Here is a 20289-nt window from a genome sequence, read left to right as displayed (position 1 = left end):
CATCGAGATATTTAAATTTTAGTGATTTTGTGTAGGCAAAAAAAGTTAAGGGCTATAGGCAGAACAGATTTACAAGAGTAATCATCTCCCCCTCCAATTTCCCCCCCTTCATTCTTCCCTTCCTACTATCTTCTTTTTTTTTTTAACATATAATGTATTTTTTGTTTCAGAGGTACAGGTCTGTGATTCAACAGTCTTACACAGATAAAAAGCTTTTGCACAACAAAAGAAGCAGTCAACAAAACCAAAAGAAATCCGACAGAATGGGAGAAGATATTTGAAAATGACATATCAGATAAAGGGCTAGTATCCAAAATCTATAAAGAACTTATCAAACTCAACACCCAAAGAACAAATGATCTAATCAAGAAATGGAAAGAAGACATGAACAGACATTTTTCCAAAGAAGACATCCAAATGGCCAAGAGACATATGAAAAAGTGCTCAACATTGCTCGGCATCAGGGAAATCCAAATCAAAACCTCAATGAGATACCACCTCACACCAGTCAGAATGGCTAAAATGAACAAGTAAGGAAATGACAGATGTTGGCAGGGATGTGGAGAAAGGGGAACCCTCCGACACTGTTGGTGGGAATGCAGGCTGGTGCAGCCACTCTGGAAAACAGTATAGAGGTTCCTCAAAAAGTTGAAAATAGAGCTACCATATGACCCAGCATTTGCACTACTGGGTATTTACCCCAAAGATACAAATGTAGGGATCTGAAGGGGCACGTGCACCCCAATGTTTATAGCAGCAATGTTCACAATAGCCAAACTATGGAAAAAGCCAAGATGTCCATCGACAGATGAATGGATAAAGAAGATGTGGTGTATATATACAATGGAATATTATGCAACCATCAAAAGGAATAAAATCTTGCCATTTGCGATGACGTGGATGGAACTGGAGGGTATTACGCTGAGCAAAATAAGTCAGTCAGAGAAAGACATGTATCATATGACGTCACTGATATGAGGAATGATTAATCTCAGGAAACAAACTGAGCGTTGCTGGAGTGGTGGGGGATGGGAGGGATGGGGTGGCTGGGCGCTGTGAATTGTCATCTCTCGATTCTATATTCAACATAGAATAACCATACAATAAATGATTGTTATTTACATAACTTTACATCTGGATACCACTAAGATGGGGAGAAATACATACTTTCAGGCAAAATGCCTGACTGAAACTTCAAATGGGGTTGACACCCTATTTTATAGCTCTTGAAAAAGAGTCAACAAAAGTAATATTTTAAGAAATGTTTTTAGGTAGTGTAATTTTATAAACTAAATATTTTTAAAAGTGTTTGTTACTTAAGGATAATCATTAAGGGAAATTTGTAGTTAAAATTTGTAGTTAAAACAAATGTGGCATCATTTATTGATTTGAACAGAGTCAGAGAAAGTTGATCAAGAGAAACTTAAGCTAAGTGCTGCTATTTTCCTGTGTATTTCAACCAAGTAAGGGAATGGAAGTAAGACTGGTTTAGGTACATGTTGATGAGTATATGGCTGGAAAGTTGCTACGATGTAAGTTTAGTATGACTTATATATTAACAAGAATACAGTCTTTTTAATTTTTAACAAATACCTCTTTTCCATCGTTTAGTCTTTGCTATTTTGTGACTTCGCTTCATTATTGTTGATTCTCTTTTTTCTTACTTTATTGCTTACTTTCTCATTTTGTTGATATTATTATTATTTTTTTAGTTAATTAATTTATTTATTTGACAGAGAGAGACACAGTGAGAGAGGGAACATAAGCAGGGGGAGTGGGAGAGGAAGAAGCAGGCCTCCTGCTGAGCAGAGAGCCCAATGTGGGGCTCGATCCCAGGATCCTGGAACCATGCCCTAAGCTGAAGGCAGACGCCTAACGACTGAGCCACCCAGGCACCCCGTGTTGATATTATTCTTTTGCTCTATTTAAAATAAACAAGAATATCACACTGGGGTGTCTGGGTAGCTCAATCAGTTAAGTGTCTGCCTTTGGCTCAGGTCAGAATCCTGGAGTCCTGGGATGTAGCCTGCATGGGGCTCCCTGCTGAGCGGGGAGCCTGATTCCCCCTCTCCCTCTGCAGCAATAAATTGGCAAGGATATGTTTGTTAGTTTTCTAATTCTGCAATAGATAGCCATATTGACTTTTCTCCACCTATGAAGAGTATAGTAGCTATTAGGCATAAATTGCTATTAGCTATTATCATGAGCTGTTACTCATGTGGTGAGAAATAATTGCTTTGTTTATGATTGAACATAATGATTCAGGAAACTTAGCTATTTTATTTTTTACAATCCCAAAATACCACTTCTCTTACATCAATTATAATATTTTTTCACATTAGAAGAGACACTACTGATAACGGAAATTTTAAAATTAAAGCTTTTATTTTTAGAAGACACATTTGAAAAAGTTTAACCTTAAGGAAATTTAAAGGAAAATAAATCATTGATGCTGAACAACAAAGTATGAGTATTTTAAAATTCGAAGTACTATCAATAGAAACAGATGAGACTGACTAATGAATTAAACTATTGAGTATATTTCAAATATTAACTAATCTAGTCATTATCAATTTAATTACAAGGGCAAATCATACACATACAATCTGACAATCTCAAATATACATTCTAAAATTCATCTTCCGATTTTTGCATTCCTTAAAGACAAACAACACTTTTTTTTGTTATAGCTCCATAATAGCTGGTACTAAATTTTAAAAGCGTTTTAAATTTTTTTTTATTTTTTTTTAATTTTATGCCTAAAGGCAAAGTGTGACTTAACTAATTATCTGAATTGAAGAAATCACTAACAGTCAGCAAATATCCAACTTCGTTCTAGGTGTATGTAGCAGAAACTACTAAAAATATTCATAAATCCCTATGAAGCAGAACTAAAACAGTTTGAGGATAGAAAACAATGATTAAGAGAATTAATAGGGAATATATGTTATGGGGACAAGTTTAAGAATAGTTAAGGTGTAGAAAAATGAGATCAATTAATAGATACATGAGATCTATTACTTTAACTTTGCTCTCAGTTATGAATTTTTTATCATAGTAAACATTAACAGACTGTTAAACTTGAAAATGATATATGACTTTACAAAGACCACTGGGAAAAACTTTCTAGAGCCAACACATTTCACAAAATGAAGAACTCTCAAATTCACTGACCTGTGTCCATTGAACTGCAAATGACAAAACTTAAAAAACTTAAGCATGACTTGAAAAAGAATAGCGCTATATAAACACTGTTTGAAAAAGGTACATTGGAATGAGGCATCAATAGCAATAATAAGCTATTTATACAAGGTTTTTATATAAGAACTGTTATAATAATTGGAACTGTCATCCTCAACTTTAAGACATATCGATATTTTATATTAAATGTTAAAATTAGTAATCAAGCAGACAACTATAACATAAACTTTACTTTTGCCTAGAATATCCTCAGTAAAATCATTGGTTAAGTCTGTATTACTCACTGTTTTTGTTTGTATTCTTACCCCATCTGGTTTTGTGCATAATTTTATACTTAAGAAAATAAGATGGGATGATGTGTTCAATATAAATGATAACATTTTTATGTATTTCCCAATCATTGTTTTGAATTTAAAGTTAAATACGTGTTTGAATACTTTAGTGACTAAATTAACATAGGAGTTGACTGATCAGATATGCCTGTCATGAGATACCAGTTGTGAAAATCAATATATTTGCAAAATATAAATCCCTTTGTCTAGCAGGCACAGACTAGGTTAGTCTTTCTGTTGAGTTCCCATCACTCTGAGACTTATCTTTATCTTTCTCACAAAAGATTGTAAATATGCATGTTGGGAAGAGAAAGAATAAACTTTCATTAGTTTTGGAATTTATTATTTCATTAATTTATAAAATGTTTTAAGAAATATGTTTATTTACTTTCTTTGGATATTAATAAGGATTAAGTAATCATAAAATAAAAATATGTTTATATATAGATATATATACAAATAAGTGTGTATATATAATCATATGTATTAAAGTTGTGATAGAGTATAAAATAAAATTTAATATGTTTATATAAACTATTCACTTCTTTAAATTACTTAAGGTCCTAATATACTTTTTTAGAAACATTTTATTTATTGATTTGACAGAGAGAAAGAAAGCGCAAGAGACAGAACAGAGGGAGAGGGAGAAGCAGGCTCCTTGCTGAGCGGGGAGCCTGATGCAGGGGTCAAACCCAGGACACTGGGATCATGACCTGTCTTCAACTCAGGGTCCTGGGTTTGAGCCCAAGGCAGACTGCTTAACTAACTGAGCCACACAGACACCCCACTTGAAGTCCTAATAAATTGTTAGTAGATTCATGCCTATAAATCCTCAGTTGTTCAAATATTTTATTCTCTACATTTTCATGCTACTTTTTAAAAAAAATAAGTGAAATTGCAGAGTGATATTAATTTAAGTTTCTAGTTTTCACACTAGAGCAACAGAAAAAATTAAAACAAATTTATAAACAGAATTTTTTGATTACTTTGAATTATTTCCCTAAATTCATTGTAGAAGACAGTTCCCACAAATATTTTGGGAGTGTGTTTTCATAGTAGTGTTGTTACACTGTCATTTTCTTGTGTTCAATGTAAATTAAAACAGTATAAAAATGATGAAGCCACATAATTAACACTACCATGGCTAATATTTGATACTCATTTTCTTAAAATAAATTATTGTATTTTTTTATTAGAATTGTCCATACAGACGCTGCAGCAATCACTTTCTCCCAAATAGGGCTCTTGAAGGAAGAAGTATATTCAAAATCAAAAACTAATGATATACTATGTGTTAGCTAGTTGAATTTAAATTAAAAAAATAAAATCAGTGACTATAATCTAATGCTACCAGAGTCTTAAGTTATATCTCTTTCTTAATTACAAATTTATTTTGAAACATTTAAAAACAGGAAGTTGAGGGCGCCCGGGTGGCTCCGTTGGTTAAGAGACTGCCTTCGGCTCAGGTCATGATCCTGGAGTCCCAGGATCGAGTCCTGCATCAGGTGCCCTGCTCAGCGGGGAGCCTGCTTCTCCCTCTGACCCTCCCCCCTCTCATGCTTTCTGTCTCTCATTCTCTCTCTCTCAAATAAATAAATAAATAAAATCTTAAAAAAAAAATAATAAAAAAATAAAAACAGGAAGTTGTTTAGATTGTATGACTAGGTGTCATACAGAAAATTGTGTTTATATTAAATACTAACATAAGAAATTTTAAATGATTAACTATCTCAGCCTGACTATAGGTCATAAACATTAATAAACTTTAAATTTAAAAATGCTTAATGTTAGGAAAAGTAAATGGAAAATATATAAATTTTAAGACACATTTATTATAGTTTTTCATGGATGTAGTACAATCTATTCATTTTAATGATTTCTTTAATTGATGATGTCATCAATTAATTTTGGAAAAATATATGTTTAGAACTTTGCCATAGGATTTTACATGTTTGCCAACAGTTTATTGTAAGGAATTTTGTCAATGATTTAAAGTCAGAACAGTTAAATAAGGTCAACTACCTGATATCCTATTATGTGAGTTAGGATATCTATGCAGGATGTGCTACAAAATTATAAAAGATATTCTATTTGATTTAGTGAACACCAGTCATTAACTTTTCAAATGACCTAGGTTGAAAAAATTAAGAGAGAGAGAGTTCCTTTGGAACAGTTCCAAGGTATCTTTCACCATGTAAGGGAGAAGTCCAGGCAGAGGCCTATTCTTTCCTGAGGTCAAAAGACAGGATTACTTGAGTGCATAAGCAATAATGTGGGGAACTGAAGCCAGCTCAGCCTGAGGTGATAGAACAGCAGAAGACAGAGGGCTGTGCTGGGGGCAAGCTTCAAATCCAAATAAACATTGGGGCTGAAAGGGGAGGAGCAAGATGGTGGAGGAGTGGGAGACCTAAATTTCATCTGGTCCCAAAATACAGCTAGATAGTTATCAAACCATTCAGAACATCTACAAACTCAAGAGGAGATCAAAGAAAAGAATAGCAGCAATTCTATGAACACAAAGGCGACCACTTTCTGGAAGGTAGGACATGCAGAGAAGTGAACCCAAGGCAATATTTGGGAAGATAGACCTGTGGGGGAGGGAGCCTCCATCAGCCAACTACTGGCAAGTGATAGAGCAGCGGAGAACAAAATCAGAAGTTTTAGAAGTCTGCTCTGCTGAGGGACGTCACTCCAGTGGCTACGTGAGGGGAGGAGCACTCGTTAGGACAGTGTGGTCTCAAGACCTTTGGGGACACAGAAAGATCAGGGGTGCCTGAGTGCAGCAGAGCTCTCAGGTATCAGAGCAGGGAAGCTGGCTGCAAAGACAGCTCTCAGCTCAGAGGTTGCCATGAACTGTGATCTAAAGGCACAATCAGTCCACTGCTCTTCAAGCAGGGACCTACCAAGCAGCAGATCCGGGGAGACCTCCCATCTTGCCCCTGGGGGAATGGCACAGGAGTGCACCGCAGGAATCTGCTGGGTTTGGAGACTCCAAATGGGGTCCTGTGCCAGAGATAAAAACACTCGGTCATTGGCCGGGTGAGCACGGAGTGAGCCGGAGACCAGGGAGACAGCAGTGATCAACAGTTTTTCTCTGAGGGCTTATTGAGGAGTGGGGCCCTGAGTTCTTGGTTCCTCCAGGGCCAGAGATTGGGAGGTCGCCATTTTCATTCTCAACCTCTAAAGCTATATGGAAAGCTTTCAGGGAACAAAAGCTACCGAGAGCAAACCTGAGCAGATTACTTAGCCTGGCCCCTGGCAAGGGCGGTGCATTTCCACCTTGGGCAAAAACATTTGAGAATCAAAGCAACAGGCCCCTCCCCCAAATGATCAGCAAGCATATCCAGCCAAGACCAAGTATACTGATCAATGAGAAAGGCAAAACCCCAGGACTAGCGGAATACAGCACATAGAATTCATGGCCTTTTTTCCCCAAGATTTTTTAGTCTTTCAAAGTGAATTTTTAAAATTTTCTTTGTTTTGGGGCGCCTGGGTGGCTCAGTCATTAAGCGTCTGCCTTCAGCTCGGGTCATGAACATTAGATTGGCAGCAGACCTATCCACAGAGACCTGGGAGGCCAGAAAGTACTGGCATGATATATTCAGAGCACTAAATGAGAAAAATATGCAAACAAGATGCTGGGATCGAGTCCCACATTGGGCTCCCTGCTCGGCAGGAAGCCCGCTTCTCCCTCTCCCACTTCCCCTGTTTGTGTTCCTGCTCTCGCTATCTCTCTGTCAAATAAATAAATAAAATCTTTATAAAAAAAATTCTTTGTTTTTATTTTCTTTTTCTATGTTTTTTAGTTGAAATTTTCTTCTTTCCTTTTTCAACCAACATCTTATCAATTCCTTTTTTAAAATCTTTTTTAATTTTAATTTTTACAGTCATATTCTATCCCTTCATTGTATTTAACCTTATTTTTTGTATATATATGTTTTTCTTTCTTTAAAATTTTGGGATACAGTTTCTTCTAACAGACCAAAATAACCCTAAATCTAGTGTATGATGTTGTCGTAGACTCCTGCCTGATCACATTCTCTCTCTTTTTTTTTTAATTTTTTTCATTCTTTTTTCAACCAACTTCTTATCAATTCCTTTTTTTAAATAGTTTTTAATGTTCATCTTTACAGTTATATTCCATCCCTTCGTATTTACCCTTATTTTTGTATATATATATAAGTTTTCTTTCTTTAAAATTTTGGGAGACAATTTCTTCTAACAGACCAAAATACATGCAAAATCTAATGTGTGGCTCTGTTCTATTCACCAGCCTGATCATATTTTCTTTTTTTCCCTTTCTTTTCCCCCTGGTTTGTGTCTCTTCTAACTTGTTTTGTGTATATTTTTCTGGTGTTGTTGTTACCCTTTTAGCATTTTGTTCTCTCATTCATCTATTCTCCTCTGGACAAAAAACAAGATGCAAAAACTCACCTCAAAAAAAAGAACAAGAGGCAGTACCAACTGCCAGAGACCTAATCAATACGGACATTAGTAAGATGTCAGAATTAGAGTTCAGAATGATGATTATAAAGATACTATCTGAGCTTAGAAAAAGCATAGAAGACACTAGAGAATCCCTTTCTGGAGAAATAAAAGAACTAAAATCTAACCAAGTCGAATACAAAAAGGCTATTAATGAGGTGCAATCAAAAATGGAAGCTCTAACTGCTAGGATAAATGACACAGAAGAGAGAATTAGTGATATAGAAGACCAAATGATGGAGAATAAAGAAGCTGAGCAAAACAGAGATAAACAACTACTGGATCACGAGGGGAGAATTCGAGAGATAAGTGATACCATAAGATGAAACAATATTAGAATAATTGGGATCCCAGAAGACGAAGAAGAAGAGAGAGAGAGGGGCAGAAGGTATATTGGAGGAAATTATAGCAGAGAACTTCCTTAATTTGGGGAAGGAAACAGGCATCAAAATCCAGGAGGAACAGAGAAGCTCCCTCAAAATCAATAAAAATAGGCCAACACCCCAACATCTAAGAGTAAAACTCACAAGTCTCAGAGACAAAGAGAAAATCCTGAAAGCACCTCAGGACAAGAGGTCTGTAACCTACAGGGGTAAGAACATTAGATTGGCAGCAGACCTATCTGCAGAGACCTGGGAGGCCAGAAAGGACTGGCATGATATATTCAGAGCACTAAATGAGAAAAATATGTAAACAAGAATACTATATCTAGCAAGGCTGTCATTGAAAATAGAAGGAGAGATTAAAAACTTCAAGGACAAACAAAAACTAGAAAAAATTGCGAACACCAAACCAACCCTACAAGAAATACTGAGAGGGGGTCCTCTAAGCATAGAGAGAGTCTAAAAGTAACATAAAGAAAAATATACAGTATCTACAGAATATACAATATATACAAATCTACAGAAAAGAAAAGAGACAATATACAGTAACAGTTAACTTACAGGCAATACAATGGCACTAAATTTATGTATTTCGATAGTTACCCTAAATGTAAATGGGCTAAATGCCCCAATCAAAAGAAGCAGAGTATCAGATTGGATAAAAACAACAACAACAACAACAACAAAAAAACAAGACCCATCCATATGATGTCTGCAAGAGACTCACTTTAGACCCAAAGACACCTCCAGATCGAAAGTGAGGGGGTGGAAAACCATTTACCATGCTAATGGACATCAAAAGAAACCTGGGGTGGCAATCCTTATATCAGACAAATTAGATTTTAAACCAAAGACTATAATAAGAGATGAGGAAGGACACTACATCACATTTAAAGGGTCCATTCAACAAGAAATTCTAACAATTTTAAGTATCTATGCCCCTAACATGGGAGCAGCCAATTACATAAGCCAATTAATAACAAAATCAAAGAAACACATCGACAGCAATATAATAATAGTAGGCAACTTTAACACCCCCTCACTGAAATGAACAGATCAACTAAGCAAAAGATCATCAAGGAAATAAAGGTTTTAAATGACACAGTGGACCAAATGGACTTCACAGATAGATTCAGAACATTCCATCCCAAAGCAACAGAGTACACATTCTTCTCTAGTGCCCATGGAACATTCTCCAGAATAGATCACATCCTGGTCAAATCAGGTCTCAACTAGTACCAGAAGATTGGGCTCATTCCCTGCATATGTTTGGACCACAGTGGATTCAAACTAGAACTCAGTCCCAAGAGGAAAGTTGGAAAGAACTCAAATACATGGAGGTTAAAGGGCACCCTACTAAAGAATGAATGGGCCAACCAGGAAATTAAAGAAGAATTTAAAAAGTTCATGGAAATAAATGAAAATGAAAACACAACTATTCAAAATCTTTGGAATGCAGCAAAGGCATTCCTAAGAGGAAAGTATATAGCAATACAAGCCTTTCTCAAGAAACAAGAAAGGTCTCAAATACACAACCTAAACCTGTACCAAAAGGAGCTGGAGAAAGACAAATATTGATAAACCCCTGGCCAGACATATTAAAAAGAAAAGAGAAAGGACCCAAATAAATAAAATCATGAATGAAAGAGGAGCGATCACAACCAACACCAAAGAAATACAAACAATTATAAGAACACATTATGAGCAACTATATGCCAGCAAATTAGAGAATCTGGAGGAAATGGATGCATTCCTAGAGATGGATAAACTACCAAAACTGAACCAGGAAGAAATAGAAAACCTGAACAGACCCATAACCAGTAAAGAAATTGAAGCGGTCATCAAAAATCTCCCAACAAATAAGAGCCCAGGGCCAGGTGGCTTCCCAGGGGAATTCTACCAAATTTTTAAAGAAGAGTTAATACCTATTTTTCTGAAACTGTTCCAAAAAATAGAAATGGAAAGAAAACTTCCAAACTCATTTTATGAGGCCAGCATTTCCTTGATCCCAAAACCAAAAATCCCTATCAAAAAGAACTACAGACCAATATCCTGGTGAACATGGATGCAAAAATTCTCACCAAAATACTAGCCAATAGGATCCAACAGTACATTAAAAGGATTATTCACCATGACCAAGTGGGATTTATTCCTGCACTGCGAGGTTGGTTCAGCATCTACAAGTCATTCAATGTGAAACAATACATTAATAAATGAAAGAACAGAGAACCATATAATCCTCTCAATAGATGCAGAAAAAGCATTAGACAAAGTACAGCATCCTTTCTTGATTAAAACTCTTCACAGTGTAGGGATAGAAAGTACATACCTCAATATCATAAAAGCCATGTATGAAAAACCCACAGCGAATATCATTCTCAATCGGGAAAAACTGAGAGCTTTTCCCCTAAGGTCAGGAACATGGCAGGGATGTCCACCATCACGACTGCTATTCAACATAGTACTAGAAGTCCTAGCCACAGCAATCAGGCAACAAAAAGAAATAAAAGGCAAAAGAATCAGCAAAGAAGAAGTCAAACTCTCACTCTTTGCAGATGTTATGATACTTTAGGAGGAAAACTCAAAAGACTCCACCCCAAAACTGCTAAAACTCATACAAGAATTCAGTAAAGTGGCAGGATATAAAATCAATACACAGAAATCAATGGCATTTCTATACACCAATTACAAGACCAAAGACAAATAAATTAAGGAGTCGATCTCATTTATAATTGTACCCAAAACCAGAAGATAACTAGGAATAAATCTAACCAAAGAGGCAAAGAATTTGTACTCAGAAAACTATAGAATACTCATGAAAGTAATTGAGGAAGACACAAAGAAATGGAAAAACGTTCCATGCTCATGGATTGGAAGAACAAATATTGTGAAAATGTCTATGCTACCTAAAATTTGTATGGAACCAGAAAAGACCCCAAATAGCCAGAGGAATGTTGGAAAAGAAAAGCAAAGTTGGTGGCATCACAATTCCAAACTTCAAATTCTCTTATATAGTTTTAATCATCAAGACAGTATGGTACTGGCATAAAAACAGACACATAGATCAATGGAACAGAATAGAGAGTCCAGAAATGGACCCTCAACTCTATGGTCAACTAATCTTGACAAAGCAGAAAAGAATGTCCAATGAAAAAAAGACAGTCTCTTCAACAAATGGTGTTGGGAAAATTGGACAGCCACATGCAGAAGAATGAAACTGGACCATTTCCTTACACCATACACAAAAATAGACTCAAAATGGATGGAAGACCTAAATGTGAGACAGGAGTCCATCAAAATCCTTGAGGAGAACACAGACAGCAACTTATTTGACCTCAGCTGCAGCAACTTCTTGCTAGACATGTCTCCAAAGGCAAGGGAAACAAAGGCAAAAATGAACTATTGGGACTTCATCAAGATAAAAAGCTTTTGCACAGCAAAGGAAACAGTCAACAAAACCAAAAGACAACTGACAGAATGGGAGAAGATATTTGAAAATGATATATCAGATAAAGGGCTAGTATCCAAAATCTATAAAGAACTTATCAAACTCAATACCCAAAGAACAAATAATGCAATCAAGAAATGGAAAGAAGACATGAACAGACATTTTTCCAAAGAAGACATCCAAATGGCCAAGAGACACATGAAAAAGTGCTCAACATCACTCAGCATCAGGAAAATCCAAATCAAAACCTCAATGAGATACCACCTCACACCAGTCAGAATGGCTAAAATTAACAAGTCAGGAAATGACAGATGTTGGCAGGAATGCGGAGAAAAGGGCAACCCTCCTAGACTGTTGTTGGGAATATAAGCTGGTGAAGCCACTCTGGAAAACAGTATGGAGGTTCCTCAAAAAGTTGAAAAAGGAGCTACCATATGACCCAGCAATTGCACTACTGGGTATCTACCCCAAAGATACAAATGTAGTGATCTGAGGGTGTACGTGCACCCCAATGTTTATAGCTGCAATGTCCATAATAGCCAAACTATGGAAAGAGCCAAGATGTCCATCAACAGATGAATGGATAAAGAAGATGTGGTATGTATATACAACGGACTATTATGCAGCCATCAAAAAAAAAAAAAAGCAAAATCTTGCCATTTGCAATGACGTGGATAGAACTAGAGGGTATTATGCTAAGTGAAATAAGTCAATCAGAGAAAGACAAGTATCATATTATCTCACTGATATGAGGAATTTGGGAAACAAGACAGAGGATCATAGGGGAAGGGAGGGAGAAATGAAACAAGATGGCACCACAGAGGGAGACAAACCATAAGAGACTCATAATCTCAGGAACCAGACTTAGGGTTGCTGGAGTGGAGGGTGGTGGGAGGGATGGGGTGGTTGGGTGATGGAGATTGGGGAGGTTATGTGTTATGGTGAGCACTGTGAATTGTGTAAGACTGATGAATCACAGACCTGTACCTCTGAAACAAATAATAGATTATATGTAAATAAAAAAAATTAAAAAAAAAAAGGTGGTACTGAGGAGGAGGGAACAAGGAAGTTTGTCTTCTGTATACCAGATGTAGGAAATGGTGGAGAGAGCTTTCCTGGAGCTGCCTTGATAGACCGCCACCCCAGGCTTCCCTGGACAGTGAAAGTGGCTGAGCAGGAAGCCAGGAGAAGGCCAGGTGCGGTGTAGAAGCTGAGAGTGGCAGTTGCAGAAGGAAACAAGTCCAGTTCCTGGAAATGCGTTCCTACAGTTCTTGGGCTCTGGCAGAAATACCTCGTAATCATTATTTGACACTGAAAAAAAGAAAAGGAAAAAACCACCCAGCACAGTAAGCAGTATATATTATTATACTTTAATGTTTAGATAGAGCATTAGGTTATCTTTTCTCATTTGTAAAATTGTTTGAGTATAAAATTCAAAAGTAAAACACACAAATCTGAAAGTTAACTAAAGTATGAGATTTTATAAACTCATTTTATTGATGGGTAGTTTTTTTAAAACAAACAAACAAGATTTTCAACAAAAAACATAGTCACATATTTCTTTTTGTCCTAATTTTCTATGTACTGAGGACTCACAGCCACAGATACATGATGAAACACATATGTATGAATGTTTGCCTCATGAATTTAACTAAGCCAGAAGTTAGTTTCTCCTTTTAAAAACAAATTCCAAGTAACTAATAAAACAAGAGAGCATAGATATGATTGTGTATATGACTCATTCACCCTTGAATGAACCAAGCAATTGAAGAGGCTGGAGACATTTAACATTCAACAATTTCTAAAAAAACTTTGTAACTGCTAATGATTTTATTGTCACTAAATTTAATTCACCTAGGGCAATGCCCTTTTGACCGTCACAGTCTTTACATTTTCCTTCATCAAGCTGAGTAAGTTTTTATGAATATTATGCCTAGTGTAAAGCTCCTTAAGTTTTGTGTGTGTGTGTGTGTTTTGTTTTCTTTTGTTTTACAAAGGACTAAAGCATGTTTTTATACATTGGGGATTTTTCAAAAGTTCTTTCCTAAATTTCATCTTTGGTAGACCAAACTGCAATGAAGCTTTTATAGATCATTTTCTTTAAACAATATATTAGGACTGAAAAATTGTATTCAGAACAGAACAGAACATTCTATCACAAGTTTTACAAAGACAAATTGGGTTACCTATAATCATATAACTTATTTATGTTTTTATATCATAACAATATACGTCAGAGATATTTTCTTCAAACTGAGATTTCTTCAGAATATAAGAGAAACTTAAGGGGAAAATATCACCATTGAGATAATAAAAAACATTTTATAATTCAGAGTTGAAATATTACTCTAAAAAAGTATGATTAATTTTGCCTTCAAAATCTTCATTAAATTTTTCTTATGGGGGCACCTGGGTGGCTCAGTCATTAAGTGTCTGCCTTCGGCTCTGGTCATGGTCCCAGGGTCCTGGGATCGAGCCCCACCTCGGGCTCCCTGCTCAGCGGGAAGCCTGCTTCTCCCTCTGATCCTCCCCCTGCTTGTGTTCCTTTCTCGCTGTGTCTCTCTCTGTCAAATAAATAAATAAAATCTTAAAAAAAAAAAAAAAATTCTTATGAAGTAAATTGTCACTTGACATATCCAACTTCTTGTACTTTTTCCAAAATATAGCCCATTTTCTTGGAGAAAACAAAAAAAGGCTTTGAAAAACATGTTAGAGTGAGGTTAGTTAATTTAATTATAACACAAATGGTATTAGTTTGATAAAACTTAATTATTTAAAACTTACTCTTTATTTTATATCAGAAACATAGGAAAATTTTATATGGTTATTGCACTGCTTTATCTCATTTCCACACTGTTTAACTTAGGAAATACAAGGAAATCTTTACTACTCTAATCTATTAATCTAATCTATACTACTCTATTAGTCATAACAATCATCATGCATTACTACTATATGTAGGGCAGTCACTTAGGCTTATGTATATGGCCTTCATGTTGATTCCTTTATTTTTTAATATTGGTTTTTATAATTAAAACTAGTATAAATATTTATCCAAATCGGTGGAATGTACAACACTAAGATTGAATCTTCATAGGTGATAATGATGTATCAATGTAGATCATTAATTGCAGCAGATGTACCACACTGGTGAGGGACATTATCAGGTGGGGAGGCTCGGCAGGAGTGAGGGCAGGAACTGTCTGGGGAAGTCTCCATACTTTTTGCTGAATTTTGCTGTGAATCTAAACTTGCTCCAAAAAAGAAAGTCTCTCTTTTAAATCGAATGTAAATACAGTTTAATATAGTGTAAGTATGAAATGAAGTTAATCACATAGAAATAGTTATTTTAAGTTTTACATGAAAAGTATAATACCCTCTGTACAAATATATGCAGGAAATGGACTCCTTCAGATTCCAGTAGATTCATTTTTTTTTTTTTTAATGGAAGCCATGCATTTACTGTCCTTTCAGTATTTGTCTATTATCTAAAAGTATAAGCAAAAGGACGTATGCATTTGGCCTTAAAAACTAAATCCTCCTAATGCTTTCAACATAGTGTTTTCCAAAAGAACGTTGTCACATAAGCTCAAGCTGCCATTATATATTCAATTGCAGTCGAGGTTTTTCAGTCAGCAGAACAACATCTTGTCGGCAACCTTGTGATCTGTATAAAAGCCAATAAATACTGAATGTAGTGGTATTATCTGAGAAGAGCAATCTTGCCCAGGACACAGAGGGATCGTTCCTATCTTCCTTCAAGTGCTTTCATGAAATATTTATGGTGCCGATATACCAGAAGTGGATTTCAGTTTAATATCTACTCTCAAGTATAACTGTGTTGAAGCAGGCATTAGTCTTTCCGTGTGGGTTTTGAAAATATGATTTCAGCTTGTAATGATAAATCAAGACATAAAACTATTAATTATTTGTAATGAATGGGAAAAACAAACACTGACATAAACAGTTCTAATTAAATAATTAATAATATATATGTCCAATTCATTTTTACATGATTTGACATTACTTAAAAAGAGAACCCCCCATCTCCAGACCATAATGGACTCAGTAACAGAGTGATCACAGACCCTGGTTAAGTAATGCAAAACAAATGCAGACACAGATTGAAAAATAGATAAAACCTTCATGAAATGTGAAGTTTATCTTGAAAAACTAAAAGTATGTAAAAGATAAACAGAACCAGACAACTCTGAAACCTCTTACATAAAACTAAGGAAAACATGTATTCATGTATTATACATTTTAATAAACCAATTAGTTCTAAACTAAAACAAACAAAAATACCTTACAATTTGGCACTCCATGTTGATACAGTCTAATACCCTTTTTAATCTCCCACAGAAACTCTTGAGATGTGTTCCAACAACAAATCCAAAAAAAGTCATAGTTTATATTTACAGATAGATAATTTTCTTTCTGTTACATCAATGACTATATTTCGACATTTCACTACCTTCTAAGCCATTTTGTTCTACTTTGAGGAAAAGTGACAGGTCTTATTCTATCTTTTTTCACTGGTTCCTCTTTTCTGTAAACTTTTTCTGCTAAAATTTGTGTGTGTGGGTGGTGGTGTGTGTGTGGGGGGCATTACAAAGCACAAAATAAGTCTAAGAGAGGACAATACAACAAACAAAACAACATATACTTTGGAACTACATATCTTTACTTGCCTTTTTATCTAAAGAATATCTGAATTCTAAGTTATGTTGATTGTTTTACCACCACCACCCCACCTTGTGTCATTCCATTTGATATCTATGTATTATGACCTCTTTCAGAAAGATGACATTAAAAAGCCATACAGGAAAATGAGCTTGAGAGTTGAGACAGCAGCGTTTTTGTCTGAAATGAACAGCGGACTGGCAGTGTGACTTGGGACGAGACAAGTTACTGTGGCTAGGCTTTATCATCTGTTAAAAGAAACAGAGTGGAACTAGATAATAATTCAGATATTCTAGCTATTGGTATCTTTGAAATATATATTTTCCATTCTTATTCTATCAAGGACATGTTAAAAAAACTCCTCCATCAGTTATTTCTTCACACACACAGACACACTCACACATAGACACCCTCATCACGACTTTTAAAGTACTTACACTGCAGCCTTTGGATCAGTAGTCTACTATTGATATACTTCATTTTTTGACTTGTTAGAACTCTGGTGTAATATAATTTGTGATATTGTTATGGTTATAAAAAAGAAAAGAACTGGTCATATTTTCTTTTAAATTATAATACTATTTTTTTATTAATAATTCATACAGGCAAGAACAAAAACTGCAAGCATTTTTTTTTTACCAAGCATTTTTCTTTGGGAGAAGTTCAAAAATATAGATTCAGTTGTATTTTCCCTCTTGCTTAGGACATATTTTCGTTTGAATTTACATGTAAGGTTTCAGCAGTGCATATAGAACATAGCTTAAAGAGGAAGAACACTTATGTTGAGGCATAATTTCAATTTGTATACCATTATTACAAAACTTACTTGATATTCTTCAGCCAGTAATGTTCTCCCAAATCCATAAAATTTAGGTTTATTTATGAATAGCTTCCTACACAGACTAGGCACAGTCTCGTAAATGCATTGAGTAGATAAGGATTCCCTGTTATTCTCCTGCTAGTAAATACTGAGTCTGTTTACCAGAATACTGTTTTTCCTGATAAAGATAAGGAATAGGCTAAAGGCCTGCTGAGCCATTTTCTTTCAGTCACCAATTTGTCAGGGAACAAGACTGATTCTGAGAGAAAATTATAAGGATGGACTTTCAGAGCGGGCTGAGGATCTGAGACAGCTTGTGCCCCATCTCATGTTCACTGAGGACAACCATTACTAGTAAGGATCTCCATCATCAAGTAAACAATATGACTTGTTTTGTGGGTACCAATAAGTCATCCAAGTGCGTGCTGAAAGTCTCTGAAAATATGTGGCCATATGGCGATGACGAAGTTCCTCAAAATTCAAAAACATGCATGTCTTTTTATTAACAGACACAAATAAACTGATACAGAAAAGTGCCCAATCTGTTAGCAGTGGAAACCAGCACTGACTTCCAGTGCAGTGCCCTACCATAGAAGAATTAGTCCTCAAAAAGAAAGGAGGGGGGCGCCTGGGTGGCTCAGTCGTTAAGCATCTGCCTTTGGCTCAGGTCATGATCCCAGGATCCTGGGATCGAGCCCTACATCGGGTTCCCTCCTCGGCGGGAAGCCTCCTTCTCCCTCTCCCACTCCCCCTGCTTGTGTTCCTGCTCTCACTATCTCTCTCTCTGTCAAATAAATAAATGAAATCTTAAAAAAAAAAAAAAAAGGATTTTACTGAACCTTATTCATCATAGCAAGGGACAGCAATTTGTTTTAATTGGGCTGAAACTGATTCTGGGTGTTGGTTTCCTTTTCCTAGATAACATATTTGGAGAGCAGAAAAGAAAAAGTTCTTACTAAATGTTATATCAACTTTAGAGGTATGCCATTTAATTTTGCTTCTGAACAAAGAACTCCTTTTACAGCATAAAGATAAAAACGGAAACAAAAACGTGGCACTGGGCTATGATCCATGGGCCTCCGCCACATTGACACATGCACCTGGTACATAAATAAGTGATACATCTAACTATCTTCAAAGCAGCTAGCCCAGTAGGATAATGCGAATGGCTTATTGAAGACATTTCCTGTGCTGATTGGGGCCACTACTGGGATATGGGAACTATGGGCTTTATCATGTATATTCTAAATGAGCTGCATTTATAAGGTACTATTTCTTCCATAGTCAGAATATAAGGATCCAAAGACAATCTGTAAAAGGTGCTTTCTTGCAAAATACCCTGTTTTCCATCCCTGTTACTTTGAGATCTGCTTCCTGAAAGTCTCACTATTCACATGGAGGAATGTTTCCAAAAGGTGGTGCAGTCTAAACGACCTGTTCATTTTGGACATGTCACTGAGCCAGTAGGCAAAAAAGAATCAAACTGATGGGCGCCTGGGTGGCTCAGTTACTTAAGCGACTGCCTTTGGCTCAGGTCATGATCCTGGAGTCCCAGGATCGAGTCCCACATCGGGCTCCCTGCTTGGCGGGGAGTCTGCTTCTCCCTCTGCCCTTCCCCCCTCTCATGCTCTCTCTCTCTAATAAATACATAAATAAATAAATCTTAAGTGTCAAACTGTTGCCTAACGTGATCAATTCCCAGGTGACCAAGTGGGACAAAAATAAGTGGTTAAGTATATGAACTCAGGAGCCAAACTGCATGAGTTCAAAATCCCAGGTAAATAACTGTTGGCAAAGTTATTTAAGATATCTGTCACGGGGCACCTGGGTGGCTCAGTCCTTAAGCGTCTGCCTTCGGCTCAGGTCATGGTCCCAGGGTCCTGGGATCGAGTCCCACATCCGGCTCCCTGCTCCGCGGGAAGCTTGCTTCTCCCTCTCCCACTCACCCTGCTTGTGTTCCTGCTCTCACTATCTCTCTGTCAAATAAATAAATAAAAAATCTAAAAAAAAAAAAAGATATGTCACAATTTTCTTCTTTATAAAGTGAAGCTATCAATAGTTAAATTTGCAAATCTCTGAAAAGTGCCTGGCACATAATAAATTATACATACATATTTACTTACGACATTAGCATAAATATTAAAGTAAAATAATACTGCCTCAGTTGGGGAAGTAAGGGGTATGTATGAAACCAAAACAGTTTCCTGTGGTGCACCAAATAATGGTAAAATTATTGCAATCTTATACAGACAGGACCACCAAAGTTCAGACTATTCAAGAATAAAGGGATTATTTTCACAGGGGATACAATACATTAACATCTGAGAATTAGAAGGAATTTTAATGGGTAGAGTGAGAATGGAGGAAGAAAACTGTTAATTTTCATTATGAACTCATGATCCATTTTGGATAAAAATCTCAACTATTCTTTCCTTCTTTCTCTCTCTCTCTCTCTCCCTCTCTCCCTCCCTGCCTCCTTCTTTCTCTTTCTTGCCCATGCATATCCTGTCTCTAGTGCACTCTCACTCTCTTTCTGTTTCTCTTTCATAATATCATCATCATCATCAACAAAATCATCATCCCTTCTTTTTCATCACCTCTACCAATTAATTTTCTTCTCTCTTATTTTCCCTTCTAATTTTATAGAGAGTATGTTATTTATGGCTTAATTCACAATGTAATACACTTGCTAAATCATATCAAGAGGTGTATCTGTTTAAAACAGAGGGGGAATGGTAGTGTTGCCCTTGTCAAAGACATTAAGCATGGGAAGAGAAGAATGTGGATTGAACACAGCACTCTAGATGTATTTTGAAAAGTGCGATGTAGAAAAAAAAACAAATGATGTCTATTTCTATAGACATGTTGAGGCAGAAAAGTAACTAACCTTATGAGTATCTTCTTTGCCAGGACGTCCAAAGTATTATCTCTTTTAAC

This window comes from Mirounga angustirostris, unplaced genomic scaffold (assembly GCF_029215605.1).
Source record: "Mirounga angustirostris isolate CCGP_5_RB_7025 unplaced genomic scaffold, mMirAng1.0.hap1 SCAF_2, whole genome shotgun sequence".
Taxonomy (NCBI): Eukaryota; Metazoa; Chordata; class Mammalia; order Carnivora; family Phocidae; genus Mirounga; species Mirounga angustirostris.
Note: the sequence above shows the minus strand (reverse complement) of the source record.